We start from the raw sequence: 23626 nt of genomic DNA, 5'->3' as shown, positions 1-23626 counted from the left end.
CAGGAGAAGGGGAAATTGTGGTGTATTTGTGCAGGGGAACATGGAGGCCAGGTGTATTCTCTGGCTGCTTTGTGGTGTTCTAGTGACACAAAGCAGCTTATAACCTGGTCTATTTGGCCAATACACTATGGCTTGTTTATGCTGCTCCAGAGTGGCAGAAAGCAACGAGAGTGTATCAATGAATCTGGTCCTAAAAGTTAAAATTCAAAAAATTATTTAAGGCTGATATTATTTATCTTCCAATCATTAGAGATATCATGGTGCAGTTCTCTGTAGTTCTTCTTCAGTAGGTTCATGTATGACATTTTTAATAATTTTAAAATAAGTATATTCCCTACAAAACCCACATTAGGGTGGAGATAAGGTTGAGAGTATGTATCAGTAACTGGATAAAATACCTTATAGAGATCATAGAAATGTAGGGGTGGAAGGGACCTCAATAGATCATCTAGTCCAGTCCCCTGCACTCAAGGCAGTACTAATTAATAACTTGACCATTTCTGACAGGTGTTTATCTAACCTGTTCTTAAAAACCTCCAGTGACGGCAATTCCACAACTTCCCTAGACAATGTGGATGTTGTAATTGTATCAGAAACTAGCATTATAAAGCCAGGAAATGAAAAGTGAAGATCACACTTACAAGAAATCCAAATATGTCACTACGGGTCAAAGTTAAGGTTGTTTGGCTGCCGTAACTGTTCATTTCCATACCTTAAAATATTTGGATTTATTTTAAACTGTGATTTTATTGTATTATGGTTGTGTCTAGAACCTTATATAGGTGTCTTATTGTTATGTACATCTAAATTAAATTAACTTGGGTTTATAATGCCTAAGTTACTGATCTGACTTTCAGCCTTAACTCAATCTTAATATTGTTTTGTTTGGGAATTAATAATAGCTTTCAGCAAGAAGGGAATTAATTCCTATCTGGATAATTCTGCTAACCAGAGCTTTGTGCAGAGAGAAAGCTGAAGTAAGAAGGCACTAAGATATGATAAACACAGAAGAAAGCCATACAGAGACAGGGAAGATATCAGAGACCAGGGGTGTGTGTGGTGGGGTCTGACATTTCCTGGGATATCTAGGGTTGTGAGGCACCTCGCTACCACCTGACCTTAGCGTGAGTAAGCCTTGTCTGGCTGGCATGGGTCAGCTTCCCTACTCCACTAGCCAAGGGCAACACAAGCACTTCCCTCTGAGCCTGCATAGGCTCCTCTGTCTCTCTACAGTTTAGTGAAAGGCACGCTCCAAACCCTGAGCTCTTTGAGAGTCCCACTGGAGTGTCCAGCCCCTGGTCCACTGGATGTTCACAGTATTCCCAGATCTGCTGCTTCCAAAGAAACAGTACAGCCCCAGCTTACCAGTTACACCTCAGATCACTGCTCCGTTTACTGTTTATAGTGAAATCAGGAACAGGTTTAACAAAATATAGCAATTCAAAGTCATAGCAAGTAGAAGTATTGGGGAAAAAAATGGTTATGTGTAAAATTATAATACATTCTAGAGCGTAGACTTAATTAACAAGAGACTCTCTTGTCTAATAAAGTAGTGCTTACCAAAGCTTTACAGCCAGGCTGGCTGTGACCCCTCTTTCATGAGGCATAACATGCTGTCAGCTTGCCTCCTCGGTAATGGGTCCAGAGTGTTAATTGGTACCCCTAGGTACATCAGAACAATCCTTTGTCCTTATTCATAAACAGGACCTCACCCCCACTGATTGTTTCTTCCTGTGGCTTTCCTCTCTTGTGGATTTCTCAATCTCTCAAATGGCATCAGGGTCAGTATGCAGATAGGCGTACGCTGTAAGGCAGACAAGGAACATATCAGACCGGGAGAGAGGCACCTGTTATCACCTGCCTGAAAAGAACATTCCTGAGGTATGTTACCTCCTGGTGATCTGCCTTAATCCCAAGTCTTTAAGAACATACTTTTCAGTATAGATACATCACTTCTTAATAATTATCTGTACAGGCTTTTCCCACCCTTCGGTGAACTAATGTGCATATAAACCCTGTGAACCTCGTGTGCTGTCCGCCAGTTGGCTCCAAGAGGCCTTGGGTCACATGGAGGTGATAAGGTTACTATCAGGTACAAAGTGTTCTTTTCACAGGAACGTTAACGAAAGATGAAGATTGCCATAAAAAGAACAAGAAGGTACCACAGAAATAAAATCCAGTCTCTATTGGAGCCTAGTAGGAATGTTGATCTTATGCACAGATCTGCTCAAATTGGACCATAGTTCATGGGACTTTGACTACTGCCAATCGTCTGTTCTGCAGGCTCTCCACACTGTGGAGAATCAGACTTGTGGCTATGATAGCCTGCCTGCTGCAGTTTGGATAAATAAAGTGCAGCAATATGAACAACCCTACACCAGCGAGAAGCTTAGAGCAGAGCAAGATTCCCTCTCTATGTACTGCTCATCAAGGAGAAGATGAACCCCAGAGTTCACTGGTTTACAGGCAGAAGTTAGATTAAGCAGAGTAGACCCCAGCAAGTAAGTGTGGTAAGTTTGGGGAGGATATGCTGTATTCATATATAATACAAAATGTTGAATCCCAGCTTTAAGTGCAAGGCTCAGCTGAACCATATCTATTGAGATATGACCAGCACCTCCATAATTAGTAGGGTTACATCCTAATCTTGGATGTGTGCATGTTACTGTGTATGCTCAGAGAAACCATAACTGTAAACATCTGTGGACTCACAGGGGCAGGTTTTTGAGCCATGGTCAGTGTATGCCAGATTCAAGACTCAGTTTATAAAAACAGAGGTTTTTGAAAAGCTCCTGAACACCTTTTTATCTCTTCCTGACAAAGTCTGGCCATTTAGCAGCCTTGGTTTAATTCTCTGACTTAAGTCATTGATTTACACTGCTACACAGTTATCCTGATGTGCTATCAGGTTCCTGGTTGTCCCCGTTGGTGAATATTTATATATTGTTGCCCATGGGCAAGACAGTGGTTGATTCTAGGGCCTTGCAAGAGGTGGAAAGAAACTGATGTAATGGAGTCAGTTCTGGCGTAACCTGTTTATTTACACCATATTTTTATTGACACAATGCACGGGAGCCCTCTTACTCTTAATCTGAGAGAGATTCACCTACACATAGGCAGCTCCAGAATTCTCAGCTCAGTCACCCTGAGCTGCTACCTGAAACAGCTGCCTCCATCACTGACTCTTCAGGTCTCCAACCATCCTCTTAACTACCCCAGACCTTCCCCACGTGGCTGCCCTGTAGCCTCCCAAGCAGGATCCAGAATAGCAGCAGCAGCTTCATCCTCGGCAGATTCATCACACTGATCTACTCCTGGCTGGAAGATTCATTATAATATCACTGAGGCTCCTATTGTGCTGATCTCTGGTATGTATTTTGCTTTGTATTTGTTTTTTTTGTTTTTTTTTAAATCCAGAAGATGTGTTGGGGGTTTTGTATGTGTGTGTGTGTTTTTGTTTGTTTGGTTGGTTTTTGGGGGCTGGGGTGGCGGGGTGTTCATGGTTGTATGAGCGTGACCATGGTGAGTATAGCCACGCAAAAGACGTGTAATTACCACTGAGGTATTTTAAAGTTTGTGGACCAACTTTAGATTAAACTGATTTTTAAAGGCACTCCCCCCTCCTCCTTCTCTCTCTGTCCCCCCAACCTCCTATGGTGTCACTACAGGGCCGAGTTAAAGTTTTTGCTAAGGATAAACTTTTAGTTATGAAGACTAATAATGGGGAAATTTATCATTAATCTTAAAAACTACGTATTCAAAGATTGCCTATGCAATGAGTTTCAATTACACCTCTACCTCGATATAACACTGTCCTTGGGAGCCAAAAAACCTTACCGCGTTATAGGTAAAACCGCGTTATATTGAACTTGCTTTGATCCACTGGAGTGCGCAGCCCCACCGCCCCGGAGCACTGCTTTACCGTGTTATATCTGAATTCCTGTTATATCGGGTCGTGTTATATCGGGGTAGTGGTGTATTATGAAATTTTGAAGAGTCTCTGACAGGGCAGAGTTAAGGTTGCTTTGGTGTCCTGTGTGCATTTTTATTCCTGATCATTTTTGGATTTTTCTTAAGTTTAACCTGATCTCTGAATTTCCTGGATTTATAATGCTTAGTTTTGGGATAATTACAACATCCCTGTATTTACCCTAAATTACTGCTAAGTATTCTAAACTTTAACTCCATCTTAAGGTAATTTTTCTCAAATAATTTTACTAAATAATGCATGTACATTTTGAGGAGTCTGCTTGCTGTGATTTTTAACCAAAAGGGTGCCCGCAAAAAGATGAGACATGCTGCCTGAAAAAATGTGATTTAAAAAAAAAAATGCTGTAATTTAAAAACTATAACTTTTGAACCCAAAAGTATTTTTGAAAATACAAGCATGCTAAGATTTATATTTCCAAATGTTTTTCAAAAATGATTGAAGACTGAACAGATTGAAAAGTTTACAGAAGTCCGATTAAAAGGAAAATTATGGGGCAACCTTACTTATTAACTTACACTCATGTTTCCAAAATAATCATAGCAGTGAGATACAATTACTATTTTTTTTCCAGTGTAATCTGTGGCCAAGATTTTAATGAGTTTTAATTATGTGGTAACTTGGAAAACTGTTTGTTTTATTCCATCATTAATTTTAGGACAAGAAATGGTCTGGCACCAAATGCAAAATTTCTTAAAGCACCCATTTTGAATGAATGTGAACTCTTAAACTAATAAAGAATTACTTGTAAATTCTCAGACAATTCATTCTATACTCTATTCATAGTTTTCATAGAGTGCAAGGCTGGAAGAAACCATTAGATCACATAGTCTTACCTGTATATCACAGGCCATTAAATTTCACCCTGTTATCCCAATAACTTGTGTTTGACTAAAGCATATTTGCCAAAAAGACATCAAGTCTTGAAGACATCAAGAGATAGAGAATCCACCACTGACCTTGGTAGTTTGTTCTAATTGCTAATTACCCTCACTGATTATGCCTGATTTCTCTTTTGTCCCTAAATTCTAATTAAAAGTAACTTCTCTAATTTTGGGGAGGATACATTGCATCACACCCCATGTCATGCCCACCCAGTTACTGATCATGAAAAACCACGAAGGCTCAAGGTGGCTGATCCACCTCAGCATCTGACAGACCTCTGCAGTAAAAATTGTTTTGTGAAAAAGAAGTAGCTGTTTGATCAAAAAGTCAGCAAGGTTCAGAGCTAGTACATTGTATTCTTCCTGCGTAACAAAGAGGTTGCCTTATGTGCAAAACTCATGACTGGCATTTCCATAAAAAAGTATAAAACACTGAATTTAATCTCTGGCCCCAGTCACTTATGTTACTCCAGGGTTGATACCATGTCATATGACAAGGCTAAATGTCTTTTAAAAAAATGCAAATAAAACTTTTTCAACCAAACCAATAACTAACTAATCTAGCCGGTTATTAAAATACACAAATTGAGTTGTCTAGGACGGAGGCCAGGATAGACGACCTGAACCTGTTTGTCAGATGAGAGGATTATTCTGACTCTACGGGCTGGTCTATATTCGGGGGGGATCGATCTAAGATACGCAACTTCAGCTACGTGAATAGCGTAGCTGAAGTCGAAGTATCTTAGATCCATTTACCTTGGGTCCTCACTGCACGGGATCGACGGCCGCGGCTCCCCCGTCGACTCTGCTACCGCCGCTCGCTCCGGTGGAGTTTCTGGAGTCGATGGGGAGCGCGTTCGGGGAACGATATATCGATCCCCGATAAATCAGTCACTACCCTTGAGCCTTCGTGGTTTTTCATGATCAGTAACTGGGTGGGCATGACATGGGGTGTGATGCAATCAATTGTGGTCACTGTGACTAGCACAAAGGTCCTTAGTAGGCTATGCATGTTTGATGATGGTGAGCATGTGTTCCTTCTGTCAGTGTAAGAGCACTGTCTGTGCACTCTGGATGCCACCAAGACAGAGGACTAGTATCCTCCTTTGTTCTGTTCCACCTATAGGACTGACTCTCACCTCAGGGTGGTTATAATGTAACCTTTTAAAGGGTCCACTGTTTCAAGATGATGCCTCACCTGGGCTTTCTCTGAACTTCGTGGATGGTGCCTAACTGAGATTGGGGGTGGGGTCAGAAGAGGCTGCTGAACAGCCATTCTGAGAGATTATTTCAGACTCAACCCAGAGGGCAGAGGGGGTGGGGCTGTTTCAGGACAGCAGCCCTGTGGAACTTGGGGTGCTGGGAGTGCAGGAGCACCCCCTGGTTTGAAGTAGTAATAACCAAATACATGGTTTCTGCTTTCAGCACCCCCACTATAAAAATTGTTCCAGCACCCCTGACTGTATCTGAATTTGTTTACATTCATATTGGTGTGCATGAGATGCTATTTTCCCCTGAACAGTTTTTACTGCACATATGACAAGAATATGGTTAACTGTTTTCCTCCTCTTTTCTTTCCAGTGATAAATCTGAACAGAGGTGGTGATATAGCTGTATAATAATATGCAGTGGTTACAGAACTGTACAGTAGGGGTAAGTCTCTATTGTTTATTTTGCAATAATCAACTGTAGTTTCCCGCTCCCTTTTGAACTGGTCTGAGTTCTGTGTTGCTCTTGCTGGGACTTGCTCCTTTATGAGCTTTACTCTGATCAGGGTCAGGTATTCAGCCTGTGGTGGCCCTGTTGCAATGCATCCCTGTTGTCAGGGTTGCATTTCTGGCTAGGGTTAAGCTAAGGACTCATATCCATTTAATAACATTTCAAATGCTTAGCAAAGCCAAAGGTGCGCCATTGTGTAAGAGCGACAATTTACAGTACCTCCTTTATTGTGTGTATTACTTCTGCCCCAAAAGTTTGTGTTGGTGGACATAAGCATATGGCATGAAAATAGAAGGAATCTTCTAATTTACACTTATTGCAAATGCTCTTTTTGACATATTGTCTCGTAGTTTAGGAGAAATAAAGCTCCTAAGGCCTATAAAGATCCTGGGAGGAGGCTGAAGTTGATTCCTTTGTCCCCTTCCTTATTAAAAGCCACGCTTTTAAAAAAAATCAGTGCAAGTTTATGTTTTTAGAAATTTCACCAAAATAGTGAGATTGACTTGTATAACAATATATATTCATGTTTTTTAAGAATATACTTTCCTGAGATGAAAGCAAGACCCCAAATCGCCATAGCATAATTGCCTCTTAATCTGAATAACTATTTGAGATTTGAAGATGTGTAAATGACAAAATCCTTCTCGGGTCATCCCAAGTGACTGTCCCTGTGACTGTTAAACTGTTCTGAAGTTGCTGGCACAAGCCACTCCCTGCCCCCTAAGCGTTATTTCTGCACAGTATAGTGCCACATGTCATACCTCGACTCCACCATCATAGAAACGCCAGCGCTCAGTGTTATCAGGCTTATGGAAACATTGTGAGTTCCAGTGTTATCCCAACAACTTTATTACTAATGACAGGACCTTTACTTACTTAAACTCAGCTTTTTTATGCAAACCATGTTCAGGTCCTCTATTAAACTAATCAATATTTGAAACATCATTTTAAATATTGTTACATTCTAGCTACATGGAAAAGAACTCCTGGCCCTCCTGCACCCATCCCTTCGCTAGTTCCCCCCCATCCACTCCCCACAGGCAAATGTTTGGTGTAGTAGTTGGTTGTGTCGGGATAACAGACCATATAAACTTCCTTATGGACAGGCAGACAACACCAAATGATGCAGGAATTCTAGACCATGATGATGCAGGAATTCTAGACCATGATGAAACGTCCATTCTGTGCAAAGCAGAGTCTTCTAATGTAAATCCTTAAGAATGTGTCAGGAACAGTCAGCACTAACAACAAAAGGAACAATTCCTCGATTAATATTCTGTGTTATATTACTAAATAAGTGCATCTTATTTTACAGTTCCAGCATCAAAGCAAATAAGTGCAGTGGTTTGTCAGTTCAGTAAACAACATTTCATTTATGGTGAATCAGGCATCTTTCACATTATATTTGCAATTGAATCTGGTCCCAGAAAAACTGAAAAATTTGGCCTTTGGGTATTTCCACTAGAGACTTCTGTGCATGATAGAGGTAAGCTGAAGGAAAACAAGATGCAATTTGTTTATTCTGTCAAAGTACTGGATTGCATCTTTTCAAATACCATTCGGAGAATGAAATACCCAACCCCAGAAAAAACTGTCATCTGACCCTCTCTGTTGTTCTTTTCCATGTCATTTGAATGTAGCATTAATATTTAAAATAAATTAATAAATAGCCATATATAATAATAGAAGTATTTACTTGCATACTTAGCCAGTCTAAGACAGATTCTTGTTCAAAAGAGAATTTGCAAAATGGAAGGTGGGATGGAGAGTGTCATGTGGCACCATATTGCGTAAATATAAAGCTTTGGATTTAGGAGTGGCATGTGCCAGCCATTTCAAAACAGTCTAATGGTCACAGGGACCTGTCACTTGGGGTGACCCAACAAAGATTTTGTCCTTTATAAATATCATCAAATTTCAATTACTTATTCAAAGTAAGAGGCAATTTACACATGTGGGATGGAGGTCTTGCTTTCATCTCAGAAAAACCTATCTTTAAAAACACACACATTGCTATAAAATTCAATCATATTTCTTTTCATGAAATTTCTAAAAATTTAAATTTACAATTTTTTTTTATTGTGTACCTTTTGAATAAGGAACTAGGAAACAGGAATGAATAACTATAACCATCAATAACCGTAGATCTGGTTTTGCATAAGGTGTTTTATTTCTGGAAATACAGTATGTGTTTTATATAGCATCCAACTGCTGTTTTTGGTTAAGTTTGATGTTTAAATCTTAATTCCAAAGGGTGATGGCTCCTACAATGTACCATTGTGAAAGGTTAATTTGTACATTATAAGCTGCTGAGATAAACCTTTGTGGGTTGTATTAAAAAGTTGATTATTACAACACTTGTTCCTGTAGACCTTTGTTGGTATTGAAATGTTTTAAAATGTGGCTTCTGAGCTGTAGATAGTGTTGCTTGTGCTTATTTAAAATTCTATGTTGTACATGTGGGCAATCTGCTATTTGTGCTTTCTATTTTTTTGCATAGTGCAATACCGTCTAAGGTCCAGAGTTCCAAATTTGTCCATGTTTGGAATACAGGATCAATTAGTCGTTGTGAGAAACACAGATCTCCTAATACTGACAGCACCCATGAAGTTTTATATCTTATTCAGAGGCCTTTCTCATCTTGTGCCACATTTTGATTGTATCTTGTACCTGTATTTGGGGATGGTTCACAGCTGTAACATACAAATAATCACTCTTGCAAAATCCAGCCTTTATTAAAGCAGCTAGAGGAGATGTAAATTATTGTATTCTCAGTCAAGTGCTATCCTTTGGCTCTTAAGTCTAATGTGCAATGTATTCTAGAAGAATCACCTAAAAGGACTCTTTGAAATCAGCCCATATCACCCTTCTCTTTTGGGCAACTGAATTTATTTAAAGCAACATGTGGTTTCTTACCCCTCCATAAGAAATCAGCGACAATTCTATAAAGGTTAACAAAAAGATTGTTATTTAAATTAAAGGGATATGTCTGGATTGGATATAATATCTTGGACAGGATATTAACCTATTCTACCCAATAACGATACAGGGAGTTTTTCCCCATTTAATAAGGTATTAACATCAATAATTATTCTGTGTAATTTTATATGAAAAATTGGCACTATCAAAACCCTCTGTATAGCCTATTTGGAAATGTAAAGCTTGGGCTTACATGAGTTTTATGAAGAAAGTGTATTCTATTTTGTGCACTATTATGTCACATCTGAATTCCTGAGAAGTTATTCAACTATCCATAGTAAATGGTTGACCATACCTATACGATGATTCCTCACCTATTAAGTCATTCAAAAAGCTCCTGATTAAAATGTACATGTTAAATATTGTGAATATCTGCAACTGTTAAACATTGAAATAAACTCCCTGTAACCTGGTACAACCAATATTTTCATACTTTTATATATCTGACCGAAAATAAGTTTCAACCTGTCCAGCTATTCTAAACAATACCATGATGCAAGAAAAGGCCTGAAGTCAAATTTGGAACTTTCCCCATGCTCAATGAGAAAAATGGATATGATTTTGAACTAAAACAATTCCCTGTGGAAAGATTAAATGTCGGGGAAGGAAGTGAAATATATGAAAGCTACTGAATTTAAATATTTGCTTTCTAAGTAATGCTAAAAATCAACCACTGGGTCTGACAAGAGGAGAATTCTTCCACCCCATCTCCCTCTTCTACTAGAGAATGGACCTACTGATTTTGAGTCAGAAATTTATCTCCCTTTTACAGTCCATATAACACTGCCTATGTCTAAATATGCTTTAAAAGTTCTCTGTAAACTTTTTTTTAATTATACACAAAACAAGTTAAAACTTCATTAATCTAGAACAAAGAAAAGATTAGCACAAAACTTTTAAACATGATTCCAGTTAAACCAACTGGAATGGAAAGGTAGATTTTTAAATATCTTGTTTACTGTCTGATGGCCAGACCTTAATTTTCCTGGAAGCTCAAACTACAATGAACAAGAAAACTGGGCTCCAGAGGAATGACACACTAACTAGATGAATGGCAGGGGAAGGAAGACAGAGTTGGGGCATCCCCAAAGTTCTTCTTTGGCTAATCTAAAAGTGAGTTTTGTGGAACTGGGCACCGGAACTGTTTTGTGGACTTGGAAGTGAACGTGTGCTGAAGTTTTGGCTTCCCTTGACCTGGTGCACCTCAGAATCCATCTCAGCGCTGCTGAGGGCAGTGTCTCAATCCCAGGAGAGAGCAGGGAATAGAAAAAATAGAAATTGTTTTAAGGTTTCAGTCCCAACAGTGCTGCCCTGTCAGAAAGGGAATACACCCATTGGGTTTTCTGATGTCCTGAAAACAAAGATGGTCCCCTGGGCTAAAGCTCTTTAGCTGTCCCTTTTCCTCTCTGTAGCCCACCAGAAGCATTGGACAAATCACTTCCCATTTCCCTCTCTGTAAAACCCTTTCTGTCCTGGTAATTTTCAGAGTCCCTCATTAAAAGGGATCTCTCTATTGGAGTCTGACTGATGTAGAGTGATGATCACAGATGCCAGCCTATTTGGATGGGGTGGCTCTTTCGGGGTGCACAAAAGTTTAGGAGAAATTATGTCTCTGCTCCTGTCACTATTGGGAGGAGATTATCAGGGCACTTAGTAACTGGGCAACCGTTAACTGCTATTTTTTTTTTAAAGGAATGTGTCAGTTATAAGAGCCCAGGTAGACACATTGCTCTCACCTAGAGACTCTCTGGTCCATTCACCAAGCTTCCTTTGATCCTCTGAGCTCCATATTTATGTGACTGTCAATCCATAGATCTTACCTTGGTTGCCATAGTTTCCATGAGGAGGGCTCAGGAGGTGGCTGTTGTATGTATATAGTTTTTTCACCCATGACCTTGGTGTCTGGGCCTTCTAGTGTCTTCGCCTCACTTCCTTGGTGTTTCACCAAGACAAAGTGGTTTTAAGAATGATTCCTTCCTGTGACGGGGTGCTTGACGCACCTCTAGGATGGTACCTCCTCCTGGTCACTCTGGGGTTAGCTTGTGATATTGACACCCCTTTCATGCCGTCTCTCCTCCTCTCTCTCTGGGTCTGCAGTCCCTTTCTCGCTCCACGAGCTGCAGCCTCCTCTTCGTAACTCAGCCCTCCGGGCAGCTCACTATCCATTTCCTCCTTCGGGAGTATCAAAATCTTCCTTCAGCAATCTTGGGCAGTAGTCTTTCCTAACCAGGATTCTCAGGCAGTCTTCCCAGTCACTGCTGCATAGTGCCACTCCCTCAGTGGCTGGCAGAGGAACCGGGGACTAACTTCTACTCTGGGTTGCAGCTCAGGGACCCTCTAACCATCAGGCCAGACCTGTTCCCCCCGGACCTTACTGCCTTTCCCTGAGCCCTTTCCTCACCATCTGGCTTTCCTACCCCAGTTTGCTAGCTTCATCACTTCCTCCTCCCTCGCTGCTCCTTCCAGGGGAAGAGGAAATCCCGTCCTCCCCAGCCCAGCTGGGACTAGCAGCTGAGCCCAGCACAGGGTAGGAGCCACCAGACGGGGCATCTCCAGCTTTGCCCCCCACTGCCATGATTTACTTCTCTGGTAGTTACTCCAGGCACCAGAAACGACATGCCTGAACTGTTGGGGAGGAGTGCATGATCACTTTTGCAGCTTTCCTCTTTTTTCCTGTAAGAAGTTATTTTTCTGTGGGGAAGCAAAGAAATCTGTGGGGAACATGAATTCTGTGCACATGCAGTGGTGCAGAATTCCCCCAGGAGTAACTGCAAAATGACAGGGCATGGACCTGAGTCACAGTGGGACTCTGGCTCTGACCTACCCTCCTAGAAGGGTACTAGGACCCGAGTCCTGAGTACTTGCTGACCCAAGTCAGACTAACTTGTGTGTAGACGGGAGCAGGGCTTGGGCTCAAACCTGAGTCAGAGCCCGAGCTTAGCGAGCAGTGTAGATATACCTTCTGAGTATAGTGCTGAGAATAGGCTCTCTTCACTAATTTCCAACCCGTTCTCTCAATGTGAGACTGCTGGAGAGAGTGCTGCATTCCAGACCAGCATATAGGAGTTGTAGGTATTAGAATATCTCTAAACAGTTTTTTAGTATCTCCCACGCACCAGTCTGGAACGGCCTCCTCTTGTGTTACTGAACAGACATGGATTTCTGGAATCAGTAGGAGTTCATTGATTTTAGTATGCAGAAGCATTTGTGTTACTACTTTGGTAGCTTCTGCAGCTTTTACAGTCAACCTATTGTTCGCAGATTATCCATTGTCATTCAGGGACCAGAGTACAATACATGCTTTTTACTAATTTAACTGAATCTTTTTAACACTCTCCCTATTAACATTCTTCTTCTTTTTGAGGGCCATAAAAACTTCCTCTAAGCATTATGGGAGACACATATTGGGAACTAGAGTCCTTGGCACCAAAATATTCCTTAAATGTGATTAGTGATACTGTGTCTTAGTCCTGTGATGTCACAAGACCCCTAATCATTCCATAGCGGTGTACTGGAGATGCAGAAATAGAATTTTTACCTGAAAATAGTAACTTTCCAGATTTTTGTCTTCCTGTTATTCTCAACTCCAGACCCATCTCCAGACCCATTCTGTCCACACTAAAATCTCAGCCTGTCTCTCTGACATCTCTTGGATGTCTAGCTATCAGCTCAAGTTCAATATGGCTAAAACCAAGCTCACAATCTCTCTCCCAATGTCCTTTCTTGATCACAATACTACCTTCCTGTCACTCAGGCCCATAACCTGGCACCATCTTCAACCCAGACCTCTCTCTCTGCCCTCACATTCAGACTATATCTAAATATTGCAGATTCTTTAAGAAAAACATTTTCCCATCTACCCAAGCAGCTAAAACTCTTGTCCAGGCTCTCATCATTTCACTTTGTGATTATTGCAATATCCTTGTCTCTGACCTTGACAAATGCAATCCTATCCTGCTTCTAACCATTGAGAATGCTGCTGCAAAGATTGTTCTCCTATCCCAGGGGTAAGCAACCTATGGCATGCGTGCCAAAGGCGGCACGAGAGCTGATTTTCAGTGGCACTCACACTGCCCGGGTCCTGGCCACCAGTCCAGGGGGCTCTGCATTTTAATTTAATTTTAAATGAAGCTTCTTAAACATTTTAAAAACCTTATTTACTTTACATACATCAATAGTTTAGTTACATATTATAGACTTATAGAAAGAGACCTTCTAAAAACGTTAAAATGTATTACCGGCACGCGAAACCTTAAATTAGAGTGAATAAATGAAGACTCGGCACAGCACTTCTGAAAGGTTGCCGACCCCTGTCCTAGCCTGTCACTTTGACCAAGTAACCCCTCTCTTTGCATCCCTCCACTAGCTCCCCCTTTTCTGTTGCATCAAATGTAAGATGCTTGTATTCACTTTCAAGGCACTTCATGGCCTTTCCCCACTCTACCTGTCACCTCTCATTCAGTACTGAGCTGTCAACTTCTGTCTCCGATCAACTGCTTGTTAAATTTTCAAAAAAGCACCTTTGTGCTTTCTCCCATGCTGCCCTTCACACTTAAGAGGAGCTTCCTGTAAATAGCCACAAAACTAATGCACTATCCTCCTCCAAATACCTCTTTAAAACTCCCCTTTGCCATGATGACTACAAAAAAATTGACAACATTTAAGTCACTAGTGCGCTGTCTGTCATGTTGGTCAATATTGTCTCCTTGTTTCCAGATACTCCCTGTCTAGCTGCCTGTGTCCGTTTGTTGTCTCTTGGCTTATACTCATTTGTAAGTGCTTTGCGTCAGGGAGGGCTTTTTCTTCTGTATCTGTAGAGCACCTGGCACAATGGGATCTTGGTTCGTGACTGGAGTTTCTAGGGGCTTATTGTAATAAAAATAATAAATTATTACTGAGGGATATTTGTGTAATGACACAACCTTTTGTGCTCTGGCTGCTTATTTCCCTGCATGATGTCACAAGTTTCAGCTCGTGACATGGCACGTGGTTGCTGTAGAGATGTTTGTAATCTCTAAATGGAAGACTGAAGTATCATGACTTGGTATTCAAATTGGGCAGTCAAGGTTTAATGACCCTGGCAAACAATCAAACCGCTGAGCCCTCCACCCCTGAACACACACTAGGTTGGCCCTGTGAGTAAAAAATGAAAGAGGAGGATTTGGAGAGTGGTACACAAAAGTACCCCAGCCTGGTTAAAAGGGGCATGGAAAGGTTGTCATCATGACCCCTTGTTGTAATGTGCCGCTCTGCACATTATGGGGCCGATGTTTGAATCCCACTGTGTTTTTCTTCTCTAGCACCATCCCCCAGACCTGTAATGGCAGAATGCCATAGCACTGGCATTAGTGGTGGTCCAAATTATACAAGGGAAGGAAGGAGGAAATGTGCGCTTGCAGTATGTTGACCCCCTACTAATTTGGGGAAGGGGTCTGAAATACTGGGACCATATGTGGGAGGTCTGGGTCCCCTTCTTGGCTAGAGGATACTGGCAGAGCATAGAGAGGGTTTGAAGGGAGTCAGCCTCCAACAGGAGCCAATAAGCAATGACAACACATCCTGGGGAAAAATTACTTTATAGTTTTACATTTTACTTGCTGTCCCTATATATGCATGTGAGATTCTGTACACACACACAACACTATCTCACGTACACATACACACACACCACTATCTCACAAACATAATGCTGGAAAAGAGGTCGGGAGGAGAGAAGCCCTGACCCTTCTGCTTTTGCTCATGGAGAAATGGTCTTATTGGTTGGTAGAGATGAGCATGCTTCTGCTACTTGAGTGAAATCACCTGCATCTGGTCCAGCAGAGGCAGGCAGGATGCCCATAGTTAGTAATACACCACACACCAGCTTGCAGAGAAGGTGAGGAATGTGTACCTGTATTCATTTCTGATTAGCTGTGTGTGCACATGCAGACTTGCTGTCTAGATAGTTTTAATGTATCTAGATTGACTTTATGATTTCTGCGATTGTTTTTTTTATTTCCCCCTTAGTGCAACTGTTGGAGGTAAATCTAAAGTCACAGAGATGGGTCTTGCTTTTCCTTGTGCAGGTGCTGACTCTAGGCATGTGTGTCAAGTGTAGGGGAACAGGTGTTTAGTCCATGTGTGAGTGGCTGCCAGTCTCAGGTCAGGAAGTTTCCAGTAAAAGTGTCCCTGTGATGGTTGGGTTGGTTCCAGTGTCTCTCTGCTCATGTCCTTCCCTTCAAACTGCAACTTTGCCCTGCTTGGCTTCAGGCCAAGGATTCCGACCAAGAGTCCGCTCTCCAAAGCAGGGAAGGAGGTGACCTCAGTAGTACCTTGTGTGCCCTTTCATATTGACAGCCATTGTGTTCTCTTCTCAGTGCTTCAGCGCTGAGCTGTGCCTGACTCAGAACTGCGCCTGACCTGGGAACTTCCTATTTGAGACATGACCGCCTTCGTTTTCCCCTGGCTTTCAGGTTCACTGATCCCCAAGCAGAGCTGTACCAGGCTGTCCTGGAGATCCAGAAGTCCTGCCTGAGCCTCTGCTCTCCAGGTGTCAGCCTGGAGAACATCTACAGCCTCATGTTGAGCCTTATGGGACAGAAGCTGAAAGAGCTGGGGATCCTAAAGAAAAGCAGCACTGAGAACCACCTCTTCAAGGTACTTTAATTCTCTTCACCCTGGCATCCCCAAACCAGATCTGGTCTCTATCTCCTTGCAGGAAAGAGAATCTGTATTGCAATCCATGCAGAAGCCCTGGGAACCTGGGTTCAGGGCTCACTTCAGTATATGGCTCTCTCATGCTGTTACAGCCTTGAGAGGAACATGGCCAATAAAAATGTGAAGCAAGGGGAGACAATGCCTGTTTCTCTCAGCAGGTGGCAGCACAGCCAGATCAGATTGCATCAGCAGTTCTCAAGAAATGTAAAGGGGATGGGGTGGGGAACGGGAGGTGGGATTAGATGTTTTGATTCTTTCTTACAATGAGATCCTTAGGTAGGGGAGGAGATTAGGGTGGTGCAGTGGGGTTAAGCATTGTAGGGAGGGATGAAGTGCAGCATTCTAAGCCTAGTTCTTAGAGAACATTTTATCCACATCACAAAATCACTGCACAGTTTGCTGCAAATTGGCAGGCTCTGTTGATGAGAGTGGTCCAGGCCTGGAGTATCCAAGGGATGCAGAAGGTCAGAGCGGAACTATATTGGCAGAGGTGCTTGGGGGGGCCTAAGACTGAAGTATGTGGTGTGTTCAGGCCAGGAGTGAAGAGATTTGGCTACTCTATTGAGAACAGCGGGGAAGCTGCCTAGTTGCTCCACAATTTATCATGAAATGGAGGAAAGCCCACAGTGATCCTTTGGGCATGAGAATCACAGTCACTCCTTTACTGATAGACATAGCAATTAATGCAGGTGTAATATTGGCTCAAATCAGCAACAAGGCAGAGCAGCCTTACCTGGGACACTACTGATCATTGTCGCCCCTCTTCTGTAATGATCCTAGAATGGTGCAGCCTGCTCCCCTCTCTGTATTCCCCCGCTTTTGTGGCTGGTGTGGTTGGAGGAAAAAAAAAGGCCCCATCTCTTTCTTCACCTTTTTGTGATTGGATTGTAATCCCAGTGGCATTAGGAGGAACAGCAAACGTGCCCATCTGCTGCACAACATGCACGATGGGAAGAAGAAAGGATGTTTGCAGAGACTGAGGCACAATGTGGCCTATAACCTATTGAGCAATATATTCCATAAAATCTACGTCTACCGCTTTAGTCCTGCAGTTAGAACTCTGCCTTCCAATGCAAGAGTCATTGAGTGAATGGCTCATTCCCTGGGCTGGGGGGAAGGCCCTTTCGCTTATTGCTTAAAAAGACAGCTGTTTTGTGGATGCAAATAATTGCTGACACTATTTTGACCCAATTATTATTTGTGGGTTTAATGTGTAGTGCTTGGGCATCTAAATAGCAGATTGTACCTGCAAATCAGGTACTAGTATCTTTAGCTGGCCTCAGCTGCACCGACAGATTATGAGTGTGCAAATTGGAGGGGGAACCCTCAAAATGTTACACTTAATGTTTACAAACTAAACATGTTCCTTAAACAGTGAAATTTTCCTTCTGATTGTTACTGCTGGATTTGCACCCATCAAGTGAAAACTGGTCTTCAACACTGGTGTCTTTCCACCTTTCACTGCCCAGAGTACCATCAAAGTCACTCTTCAAGCCCAGCCATTAGCAGCAAGACAGCTGGCTGGAATAGTGAGGGTTTATATACAGTGAGGAAGTCCTCTCTTCCCTCCCCTTCCTCTATAAGCTGCCCCAAGCAGTGGGGAATAAGAGAAACTTTCCTTGACAAAGCTTTTCCGGTTTGACCTCCTCCAGTATTGCTCAGCGCACAGCCCTGCCCTCATCACCATGTGAGCCAGTGAAGGGGGGGGAGCATTCTGTAGTGTCTTCTCATCCTGCTCTTCTGAGAGGCTTTCTTCCCGCTCTTCTGAGAGGCTTTCTTCCCTCCTTTCCCTCAGGCGTTCGTATCCCCCAGGATGACATGGCCGCCCCAGAGAGCTTCTTCAGTCTCAGTGCATTGAGGATGACATGGTGGTGACGGAAGATGTATCACTGATCCTGTCTGCAGGTTGCCCCAAGAAGATCTGTCGTGTCGCTGATCCTGTCTGCAGACTGCCCCAAGAACATCTGTCATGTCGAGCAGATCTGTGGCCGCAGCCTGTGATTTCTCTCCTCCGCCTTATGCACCCTGCTTGGGTTCCTCAGGAAATGTGCTCCCACACACACATGCAGTGATAAGTTGTTGCTGATGTGGGGACTCTGTAGTTTGGACAGGGAATTGGATAGTTAATGGCTCAGGTAACGTCACTGTTAGAAAGCAAAGCAACCATTTATTTACCTAGTTGACGTCTTTTCTAGGTAGCGCTGATTTAACAATCTAAAATCCGGGAAGTGGATCCCTCCTGCCACACAGATACCTTCACTTCTGCTCTCATGCCAATGGTGTAACGCTCTTGTTCAGTTCTGTCAGCAGGACATTAGCCTCCTGGCTTGTTCTTCCTTGCAGGTCCTTGAACAGGATGCAGCGGCTGAGGGCCAGGTCCCACACCTTGCCCTTTGTTAACCAGCCCAATCAGATGCTCATTTTCAAAGTGAAAAAAGTGAATTTTTCAGGGTAGTTGCGCAAAGGTGCAATCATTTTTCCAGCAGCAGAGGTGGTGATTAGAGGGGGTCAGGCTGGAAGGAACTTGTCTTTATTGGGTGTTGAGAAGGTTTTAGCATTTGGGGCTAGTGTTTTGGGGTCTTGTTTTAGAAGACATGGGAGGGTTCAGCAATTGCCAGGGAGGTCAACTTGTGTTGAGGCATGGGAGAGGTTAGCAATTGGGTGTGGGGACTAATTTGGTTCAGGGCACTTGCCATGCGGTTTGGACTGCTCAGTATTTCTGCTTCCCCATCTCCTCAGCTTTGCCGTCTCCTTTCCTTTCCCTCTTCATCTCCCTGGTGATTTGAAAAATGATCCAATCTTAAAATCATCAGTGGTACTTTGGACTAACAATGTTTTATTTCTTCTTGGACTGATGCTTTGTACAGCAGCCAGTGCCACCTTCCTCCCTCTTCTGATAAAATAATAAACAACCTTAAGCAGGGGACTGGGCTTCTTCATAGAAGGAAGGAAATTAGATGGGGGCACCAAAATGAACTGAAAGTAAAGTTGAATCATTTTTAAGTAAACCAAGACTGATCATCTACTCTCTCAGCATTTTACAAAGTGAAGGATGGTTAGAAAAAACCCAACAATTACACTTTGTCTGTAAAGCACTTTGGGACCTTTAAAAGAAAGGTGCTATCCTGGGTCTGTCTATGTATATATGTAGATATACAGATTATATATCACACATTCCATTCAGCACTGAGAGAAATGATGCACATCTCTATTTAGTATCTCTATATTGCAATGCCTTTTAATAAAGAGATATTTTTTAAAATTACCTTTTTAGTACAGCAGGATTCAGTTAAAGATTTTTATTGCCACATCTTTTCCTTCACTGCCAGACACTGGATCATAAACCCAGACATACAAGACTGCTGATTGCATGACTTTTACCCATCAGCGGCCACCTCCCTGTAATGACAACAGCTGAGAATGGAAGGTTATAGTTTTCCATGGAAATAGTAATTTTAAATGAATTTAAAAATTTCTCCAATGCTTGCACCCTAATGTATGTTTTCATGTCTCAGATGTGCAGGAGTCTCATTTAATATACGGAGACTGATGCTCGTTATTTTAAAGGGACATTTGTCAACTAGATTTAGGATTGAATTCAGGTTGAGTAAAAAGAAGGGATTTGGCAAACTTAATATAATAGTTGTTTTCATGCAGGGATAATACATTTCTCAAAACTTTTCCCCCTTTTCTCTAAATGATTCCCTTGTGATGCCTAACACTGCACAGCATTAGGTTAGTGGTATGAGAATAAAATGAAAGTGACCATCTAGTTTTACTATTCACACTGCATGATGTGCACATAAATGAATAGCATCAACATGGAAAAGCAACTTAGACGGTAAATATTTTCCATGTTGATAATTTGAGGTGTTAGTGTTAATAACACAGATAAGGCATTTTCATTTATTACGACTTTTGTCTTGACAGCCTTCGTGTAACTTGTAGACTTAGGCCCTGATCCTGCAACACTTATGTATGTGCCTAACTGTAGACATATGAGAAGTCCTCTTGCTTTCCAATCTTTGTTCCATTGAAAGCAATGGTAAAACTCCAATCTGTTCAATAGGACCAGGATCTTGCCTTTAACTGGAAGTTTATGTATACCTGACTAAACACTTCCAAACATCCTGTCCCAGCAAGCACTACGTCTCAGTTAAAACCTAACATGAACGCTGTAGGGAATGGGGGAGGATATATTCTTAATTTTGGTTGTTCTACAGTCCTGGTCAGGAACTTTTAGAGGGGATATTTTCCAGGAAACTACATGTATGTGTATATGAGGAAAAGCTTCCTCTATTCCTGTGCACCTTCACCGTGTCCTGCTCCTTCCTGCATCCAGGCAGAAACCCACTGTAGATTCCCTGAAGGGCTCTTGGCCTTTGGTGTCAGCGTAGACATGAGATGGCAATGTGACCAAGTGGGTAGAGCATTTGCCTGGGATTCAGAAGTTCTATGCTCAGCTCTATCCCTGGTCTGCTGGGTGACCTTGGGCATTTCGCATCACCGTTCTATGCCTCAGTTTCCTCAACTGTAAAATGTAGATAATGATGCTGACCCTGTTGCTAAGGTGTCTGGAGATCTATGGATGGAAAGTGCTCCATAAGAGCGAGGTGTTGTTATTTTCAGTGCTGTCCCTTATGCCTGCCATTCTCACATTTTTGACTGAAAGTGGAGCAAGAGTTTATGCAATGCTGGCAACTTAAAATCGATGCTGGTTTTTAACTAACTGTTGTGTGTTAATATTATGATATTGTATATTCAAGACTAACACATTGTGAGGTCCTGTCCATCAATTAAATTGTTACAGTTAGAAGAAAGTTTTAACTGACAATAAAGGAATAAATCGCAACAATAATGTGTACAAGCCTGAGCCTGTCCGGAGGTAGACGGGGGTAAGAAGAGGTTACGATTAAGGAGTTAGGTCCCAATTCTGGGATCTGCACAGGCAAACCTCAGCTGACTTCAGTGGGGCTCCACACAGGCCTGAGGGTTCACCTGTTCAGAGCAACTTGCAGGACCAGGGTCTAATTTGGTAGTGATTCCATAGCTAAGGTTCCTAACTTTCCATTAAAAACACAAGTTCCTTTGGCTCTGCTATTTCCCACATTTAGTCTCTGGGCAGAAGTGAACCTTATGTACAATTAAATGATTGATTAAAAAGAAGGAAATTCCTACAACAATGAAAAGTCCAAGGTTAAGGCTGAGAATTTTAAACACAAAAACGTCAGGACCTTCTCAGTTAATATTTCAACACCACACTTACATCTGCCACTTTCTATAGCTGCCCACCTCTCCTGGCATGGACCTGTGCCCCCTCCACATTACATTGCCCTTCAGCCTCCAGGTTTAGACTTGAGATCTCTTCATACCACCACCCACACTTCACATATTAGCTGAAGAATCCTACGTACTGCCATTCAGCCTGCATCTATAGGTCACAGCATCATTTCCTTGCCATCCACTGTGTACCCTCTAAAGATCCCATCATCCCCCTCTTCTCTTTTGATAACTTTCACCGCTTTCTCAATTCTTATAAATATTAATGAAATCCCATCTGCTCTCCCTCTATGAAGTGGGTTATTGAGTTTTCTTATGTAATAAAAACAGTAGCTATGCATAAAAGTAAGACAACTCAGGCTTGTAGTAATAGCGTGTAGGATATGGTCTAGCCCTGGCCTGTATGCAAAGACTTAGGTTAAGGTTAGCAGCCTGCTTTGGGAAGATGAGCCTCTGGTTCTTATCGGGAAAACAGGTTGCAAGAATCCAGGGGAGAGAAGGGAGATGAGTCAGAATTGGCACTGAAATCTTAATTGAATAATTTAGAATTTTTGTTTAAAATTTTCAGCCTTTACTTTGTGGTAAAGTTGACTTTGCTCCTTTTCTGTATTTGCTACCACCCTAATTTTATTATTTATACACAGTTTTCTTACCATAATAATGGGAGCCTCCTTCCCCTGCAATCAACAGCTGGAGGTAAGGTAGATTGGTCATGGAATAGCTGCAGGATTTGAGTTCATGTTGGCAAATAATTGATGGCAAACAGTACATGGGACTAGGATTACCCTATCCAGAGGCAATTACTTATATCACCAAGGGTGACCCTCTTTTTTGCATCCCCCCCCAAGTCTTCCTTCACTGTCTCTTCCCACAAGACCAGTATGAGTGAAATCCATACACTTGCTACTTAAGCACATCCCTCTGCTGTCAGCACAAGGAGAGGAAGGATGCCATGTTGCATTTATTCCCCTTCCCTTACCTGTATACATCCAAAGGCATTCTCTGCATTCCTGATGTTTCTCCTCTGCTAGGTATCACACCAGACTCTGGCCTTCAAGGTTTGCCAGCCACTGCTGATTTTTTAATGGATCTGTGCCAGTAGCCTTAGCTTTTTAAAGGATGATCATCCAATTTATTTCAAGAGCCAGAATGCTACAGCATATATGATGCAATATACCAGAACAGTAGGATAGCATTTGTGCTTTCAGATCCTAACAGTGAGCTGGGAAACAGCACTGTGATGTGATACAAACTATTGGTAGCTCTTTAGCTTTACAGCTAAAGAGAAGCAGCTGGGGTGTCATTCAACACTGCTCCTTAATCAGTAAGAAAAGTCACTGCTAAGCTACATGAGGTGCAATGCATCGTTCCTGGTGGATTTAAACATGTTGCCTCCATCAGCATTCCCCACACTCACTTAGCAAGGGAACAGGAACTGAACAGTTTTCCTGGCCCCAGGGGCAGTGGGCAATAGCCTCAGGTCACCAATGTGGGATTTTCCCGTTGAAAACCATGCTTTGCAAATGCTTGTTAGGGACAGAATGAGCCTTGGGACAGGTCAACACTAACTGGTGGAAGCATCGCAACTGAAAGTGAGTTGGACACTGTAGTCTCATGCATGGTAGCACAGAGCGCTAGCCGACCCGCATTGTTCCCTGCTGCCTGACGACTAGCACCATGAAAGCCCGTGTCAAGCTACATTTGTTGGGAAGGAGACACTTAGTTTGAATTTCTGTAGCTGGAGGCAGCGGGCCAAGTCCTGCCTGTGGCTGCCCCAGTGCAATCTCCTGTGGGTCCCCGGGGTCACCGCCATGGAGCTGAGAGCAGCAAACAGCCGCGGCCTAGCCCGGGCTTTACGCGAGTCTAGCGGCCCCCGGCCGGCACGGGGTAGACACGCGGGGCTCTGCCCTGCCGCATAAAGCCCCGGCCGGTTCCAGCCCGAGCCACTGGGTCGAGCGAGGCCTGCAGCGCGCCCGGGCTTCGCGCACCTCGCGGCCTCAGGCCAAGGCTGCGGACGAGGCCGCGCAGATTGGCGGGCGAGCGGGCGGGGCTGGCCCCCCAGCAGCATTCCGGCGCTCGG

At 42.7% G+C, this 23626-nt stretch overlaps 1 long non-coding RNA gene across 1 annotated transcript; it reads left to right on the top strand.

Annotated features, from left to right (window-relative positions):
• The first annotated feature begins 520 nt into the window (after window positions 1–520).
• LOC117880080 lies at window positions 521–21307 on the top strand. The gene is made up of 4 exons (XR_004646468.1): window positions 521–3368; window positions 6454–6525; window positions 16023–16206; window positions 18062–21307. It is a non-coding gene; the product is annotated as an uncharacterized LOC117880080 (long non-coding RNA).
• The last annotated feature ends 2319 nt before the right edge of the window (window positions 21308–23626 follow it).

This window comes from Trachemys scripta, chromosome 1, assembly GCF_013100865.1.
Source record: "Trachemys scripta elegans isolate TJP31775 chromosome 1, CAS_Tse_1.0, whole genome shotgun sequence".
Classification (NCBI taxonomy): Eukaryota; Metazoa; Chordata; order Testudines; family Emydidae; genus Trachemys; species Trachemys scripta.
The sequence above is the reverse complement of the archived record's forward strand: the minus strand, read 5'-3'. Positions and strand labels throughout refer to the sequence as shown.